The 6,398-nt window shown below is 32.2% G+C and overlaps 1 long non-coding RNA gene across 2 annotated transcripts; it reads right to left on the reverse strand.

The window, feature by feature from the left end:
• Positions 1-337: 337 nt before the first annotated feature.
• LOC110645201 (uncharacterized) lies at positions 338-5,286 on the reverse strand. Of its 2 annotated transcripts, XR_009144104.1 has the most exons (4): positions 5,201-5,286; positions 3,412-4,842; positions 2,521-2,583; positions 338-1,561 (listed from the first exon to the last, which is right to left on the reverse strand). It is a non-coding gene; the product is annotated as an uncharacterized LOC110645201 (long non-coding RNA). The 2 variants fall into 2 exon arrangements; XR_002492952.2 differs by having other exon boundaries at positions 338-1,863; positions 3,412-5,277.
• Positions 5,287-6,398: the final 1,112 nt, after the last annotated feature.

Here is a 6,398-nt window from a genome sequence, read left to right on the forward strand (position 1 = left end):
TTAATTATTTTTAATTTCAAAAAATTTATTTTAAAAACATAAAAATCATGCCAAAAATAATAGCATGTAAAAACTAAATTAATTTTTTTCTTAAATAATTTTTTTTAAAACTAATGATTATAATTTTTTATATAAAATCTAATTCTTTTACAGTAATATTTTTTAAAATAAAATAAAATTTTTTAAATTAATAAGAATTTTTTTTTTCACGTGTTTAGTTTGCAAACATAAATATTAATAACAATAAAACTTAATAAAATTTTAATTTTTTAAACGGGAATTATGTGTGAAATTAACCAAACTCTAGTATTATTCAATTTAAACGAGGACTTGAAGCTATCTAAAAATTACGCATTTATTAAAGATGATGTGGCCTATTTCACAATTAAAAGAATTTCAATGGAATTCAATTATAGAAAAAGATAATAATAACGAGTGACGTGGCAGGGCCTCATTAGTGAATCGATGGGGTGGGACATGTATGTGCGCATACGTCAGAAGTCAAAGAAAGGCACCGTCTACGCGCAACCGACCGTGAGCCCCAGAAGAATCCATTAAAAGAAAGATCTGCCCTGCATAGGTAACAAACAAAAACTTAACGCGGAAGTCAGGCTGCTGGTCTTGGATTAGGCTCCAAGCCAGCTCCAGAAACATATAAATATCAATAAATCCATCGTCTTCGTCTTCATTGCTTTCCTGAAAACATTATTCCAATTCAAGAAAAGATCGTCAAACATTATTCCAATCCAAGACAAGATGGCTGCAGGAGGAACTGAAGCTTTTCCTGATCTGGGTAGACATTGTCAACATTCAGATTGCAATCAACTTGATTTCCTGCCTTTCAAATGCCAAGGTTGTCATAAGGTAACAAACATATATTGATCATCCCATTTCATCCCATGCATCATTAACATAATTGGTTTTTTTTTTTTTTTTTAAATCTTATATAAATCAATCTTTTATTGGACCATCAGGTGTTTTGTCTAGAGCATAGATCCTACAAGTCCCATGATTGTCCTAAATCAGATCATAATAGCAGAAAAGTGGTGGTTTGTGATATTTGCTCCACGTCCATTGAGACCACCGGATGCCATGAAGATGATGAGAAGTTGATATTGGAGAAACACGTCAAGTTTGGAAACTGCGACCCCCAAAAGAAGAAGAAACCTACCTGTGCCGTTAGGCGCTGCAAGGAGATTTTGACCTTCTCTAATACATGCATTTGCAAAACTTGCCAATTGAAGGTTTGTTTGAAGCATCGTTTTCCAGCTGACCATTCTTGTAATAAGGCTTCGTCTGCCGCGGCTACTGCTGCTAGTGGTGGGTGGTTTAATAACAAGTTTCTGGGTGCTTTGGCTTCTAGGACGGGGAAAGATTGTGCAAAAGATCAGCCTTCATCAAAACCCAATAATAATACCTTATCTGTCAAAGCATTTTGAGGCTGACAACAATACCCATGCGAATGTCTTATGAACACAAGCATTGTTATGGCATGATTTGATGTGACGTAAACAGTGCTTGCTTCCAAGAACATCAATGCTGGTGTCCCCATTCTGTAATTCTGTTCAAGTTAATTGGATTATTTGGAATTGAATAAGACTTCTAAGTTTTTGTGAAATCTGCTTTTCCACAAAATAAAACTCTAATACTTTTCAGACCCGGAGGATAGAAACTTCAAATGCCAACATAAATTTATCATCATTGAAATGCACTACAATTGAAGGATCTCCAATCCCTAACAACAATACATTTGACTTGATCATCTCATCCTGTTCAACCCACCAACAATCACAAACAGTATCTACTTTCAGGTCATGCACACTATTGCCAAGCATAGCAATCACAAAGTTTCATGATGACTTCCTGATGCAGTATTAGAAGAGGATTAAAATTAAGAATTATATTTATTGTACGAATTAGGAAATTCAGAATTTTATTATTTAGAAATTTTATTATTATTGGGTTTATTATTATTTTCCCAGTTTTAAGTTTGTTTAGAATTCTTAATTAGTATTTGATTAGGATTTCTAAATCCTAATATAATTAGGATTGTCAAAGCACTATGAATAGGCCTAGCTCTCTACAAATTGAGCATCCTTTGTTATGACATTATTCAATTGAGTATTAATAATTTTGAGAATTTGTTTCTCTCGGAAATTAGTTTTCCATTGGTTTTTCTCTGTGCTATATCACTTCCAAAAGAGACAAACCTCAGTACTGGACAGGATTACATGTAGATGTGGAATCACTTTTCAAAGAATTGTCGCAGTCACAATGTTTTAATATTATGTTACTCAGGCCATTTCTATTCTATGAGATTTTTAATCTAAACAGCAAATTGTCCACAATGTTATTATGTGTGAAAGAAAGAATGTAGTAAGCATGAAAACTACAGTTGTTCCCAAGCTTGTTGCTTACTACCAATTTTATGCAGTATCATGTAACAAAACAAGTATAGATAGCCAAACAAATTGTTTTATAAAAGCTATACTTATTTTATACAGGAAGTTAAAGCAATACCATTGGTATTCCCATTTCTTTAGGGTCTTTGTCTTCCATCTGCCTCAACATGGTCATGTCTACCTATAAAACAAATAATCAAGAGTTAAACAAGCAGACATTAAAATGAAAGAAACTGAGGACCAAAAAACCAAAGCTCAAAAAACAAACCACAAAATTACTTAATTCAGCACAAAATGAAGTATGGGAAAAATAAAATCACAGAAGGCACTTAGATCACAAGTAGGAACATGCATTACAACTTCATTGAAGCATCTACATTGACATTAGTTAAACCAGAGTTACCACCACTCCAGCTGCTTCGACATGAGTTCAAGTGTTGAATACCCCAAAAGTAACACGTTAATGTCTTGGGTTCCTATACCATATACTGAATCTTTTCATCTTTGTCCTACTCCACAAACCAAGCAACTCTATATTTGTCATTGAACCTCTCTCTTACAATTCCATTACCATTAAAAGAAAAAAAGAAACTCTCTCTTACACACACAATTCTAAGACACTGCTCAAAGAGCCTAAAGTTGCTTCTTCCTGCACACACATGCTCATGGCAATTTTTTCATGTTTCCCTGCTTCAAAGGCATATATTTATCAGTTTTGACCTCTAACAGATATTAAAACACATAAGCACATAATTTCCTCCACTATACAATTAGAACAGATTAAAGTACTCATAGAGTTCAAACAAGTTCAAACATTAATGAACTAGGTAGCTTACTTCTTCAGCAAGAGTTTGAGGTTCCTCCCCTAGCAAAGACAAATAAACAAATAATTGCACAATGAGAGCACGCAACTATGCATGTTGATGCCTTAAGCTATATTGAACACACAAGTTATACATGTGCAAAATTGCAAAATGACATCATAAACGAGCCCAATAAAATGTAGTACCATATGTGATACTGTTTGCATGATGCCACTTGCTGGTGCCACCTTTGTTACTAGATTGCCAGCTTGAGAGGTAGCTTTCATTATTACAGGTGGAGTGTCTCTCCTTCTAGAAGCATCAATAATCTCATCACTAAAAGGCTGTTCACCTCTTAAAAGATCAGCTATCCTCGTGGGTGTTACATTCTGAATTTCGTCAAAATTTCTAGGTGGTTCTAGGCGGTGATAGCCTGCTATAACTTTTTAAAATTTAATCTGGGGATCTAACCCTTGATCCTCCAATAGGCTGATATTATTCAAATTTCCCCAATGAGTCCACCTTACGCATATAATCTGCAATTTCTTTAGGAAGAATTTTCCTTGAAACTTTGCTTCCACCGTGTGCAGGCCCATGTGGCAGCAGGTAAGAACTCAAAGGAATTGGAGGGTGAATGACTTTCACAACCTTTCTGTGTGAGTCTACTTTCCCTTGCCCTTCTGAATTTTCTTAGATAACCCTCTGTGTATCAGCGTCAATCAAATATCATTTAGGGCAATTTGGGATACTGCACTTATGTCCATGCACCAGTGTTAGTGAACAAAATGATACATAAAAGGAATCCAAAATATGTAGAACATAATATGTCACCATTAACTCCATTAAGGACAAGACTTTGCATCAAGCTATCTCCTTTATTCCTGGAAAGTATCATTCAACCAAATACAAATACTGCTCAAAACAACACATTATGCCACCGAAACATCACAAACGATGAATTCACAGAATGCCAAAACGAAAAGTTTAGCAACTATTTTAAGATATAAGGAATCTAGCTAAAAGTACAACTACCAGGCTCAAGAATTATAAAAATAAATAAATAAAAAGAGAGAGAGAGAGAGAGAGAGAGAGAGAGAGAGAGAGAGAGAGGAAAAAGAATAAGATTCAAAGTTATATCCCCCTTTTACTCAATTTCGCATCAACCAAGAAAAGAATAAAACCATCTCCTCTTTTCCCCTGCTTTTTGTTTCTTGATACACAATTACATAATCCACAAAATATTTAAATGTTTAAGAATTCAACTTAAACAAGAAACATAATGAAAATACCAATCACTAATTTCCCAAACATAGTCTGAAAACACCCTAAACAAATATCAAACTCAACAAAAGAAATTGCATAGAAGCAAAGAAACACACCTTATGTTGGGGGAAAACATGGTGAAGGGCATGTGAAGAAAAGATCTCACATACCTAACGCCAAGCTGATTTATATACCAACTATCTAACTACTCTTGGGCTACCCAAAAGCTTAAAAGCTTAAGTGTATACATTCCCATGTATTATTTCGAATGGGAACAATCAGAAAAAAAGTAATATAGAATTTTCTTGAATGGTTTAAGCACCACTGCTCCCAAATCCCTCTCCTCTAGGCCTCTTACCTCCCTTTGTCACCGCCTGCAAACCATTGAAAAATCATAAATTCATGAAAAAGAAAAAGGTTTAGTCAATTATACAACTAACGAAATGGGTAATCCAATAAAAGAAAAATTCCCAATTTCAATCTCTGTCATTGTGAGAGAGAAAAGGGCAACTGAACAGTGCCGCCCAGAGTGATGGTGACCTCGGGGCTGGACGTTCTACTGAGGGGGATTAAAAAAAATGTCAAATGAAAGAGCAAATTAACTAAATTTCATCCAACAATGGACATTGAAAAGTAGAATCGAAGTCGATTCAGTGCTACATTCTAAAAAGAGAAGGGAAAGAATGAGAAGAAATAGAGAAGATGACGCAGAAAAGGAAGAAAGGAACAGACTGTAAGCTAGAAAGAGCACTCGGCAGTGGTTTTTTTGGCTCCGTTGTTGCTTTGGGTTCGTCAGGCCACTTCATTTTTCTTTTTTTAAAAGCTTGTGCGGTTTTATTTTATTGAAGGTTAATTTATTGAGTAGTAATAAAATTAATTATTTAATTTTTATATTTTAAAATATATATTATTTAATTTTTATATTTTATTTTTTTAAAATTATTTAATTTTTTTATTAATTTTTTTATTAATTAATATTGATCAAATTATTATTTAGTTTATATATTTTAGTACAATTAATTAGTTATTTCTATATTTTAAAAAAAATATTTGTTAGTCATGTAATTTAATTCCATTAATTTTTTATTTTCATAATTATTTTTTATACTTACACTATTATAATCTTCTCCCTTTTATTTTTCTCTTATCTTCCCTTATTTCTATTTGTCCATATTACTTATCCTCTATGCTCATACCATTCTTCTTCTTATTCTCTCCTTGTTGTCATCTATTTTTAAAAACAGTACCAATTATCTATACAAAAAAAATTAATTAGTTTAGTTAAATCTGTAAATAATAAAAGAAAATTATTTTCTAGTAGTAAAAATATAAAAATGATATTCAAGAAATTATAAATTTAAAAAAATATATATATAAATTCAGATTTAGTCTTCATATTGTAAAATTTTTATTTTTATCTAATAATATATTTTTTAAAATACATTGACTAACTAATTAGTTTTACTAAAATAGAAAGATTAAATAGTAGTGTTTTCGAAAATATAGGGATTAACTAATTAGTTTTATTAAAATAGAGAGACTAAATAATAGTTTCAATAATATAAATAATAAAAAATTTGACGGAGAGACTAAATAGTTTAACAGAAGCAAAATATAAAAATTAAATAGTATATTTTTTAAAATATAGAGATCAAATAGTTAGTTTCGTTAAAATATAGCGACTAAATAGTAATTTTCACTTAAATATTATAATTTAATTTTAGATTTTTTTTAAGACAAGAAAATCATTAACCATAAGAAGGGTAGAATGCCCAGTCCAAACTGATGTTGCCTCACATGGTCAAGCGAAAATAAAGGCTCTCGCAGTGCTTTACAAGCCATATGATGTGCAGCCATATTTCCTAATAAACAAGAAATCAACCATCTCGAAGACTTTGGCCAGCTCTCTTATGTCCAAGGCTAGATTAGA

The sequence above is a fragment of the Hevea brasiliensis genome, chromosome 15, assembly GCF_030052815.1.
Source record: "Hevea brasiliensis isolate MT/VB/25A 57/8 chromosome 15, ASM3005281v1, whole genome shotgun sequence".
Taxonomy (NCBI): Eukaryota; Viridiplantae; Streptophyta; class Magnoliopsida; order Malpighiales; family Euphorbiaceae; genus Hevea; species Hevea brasiliensis.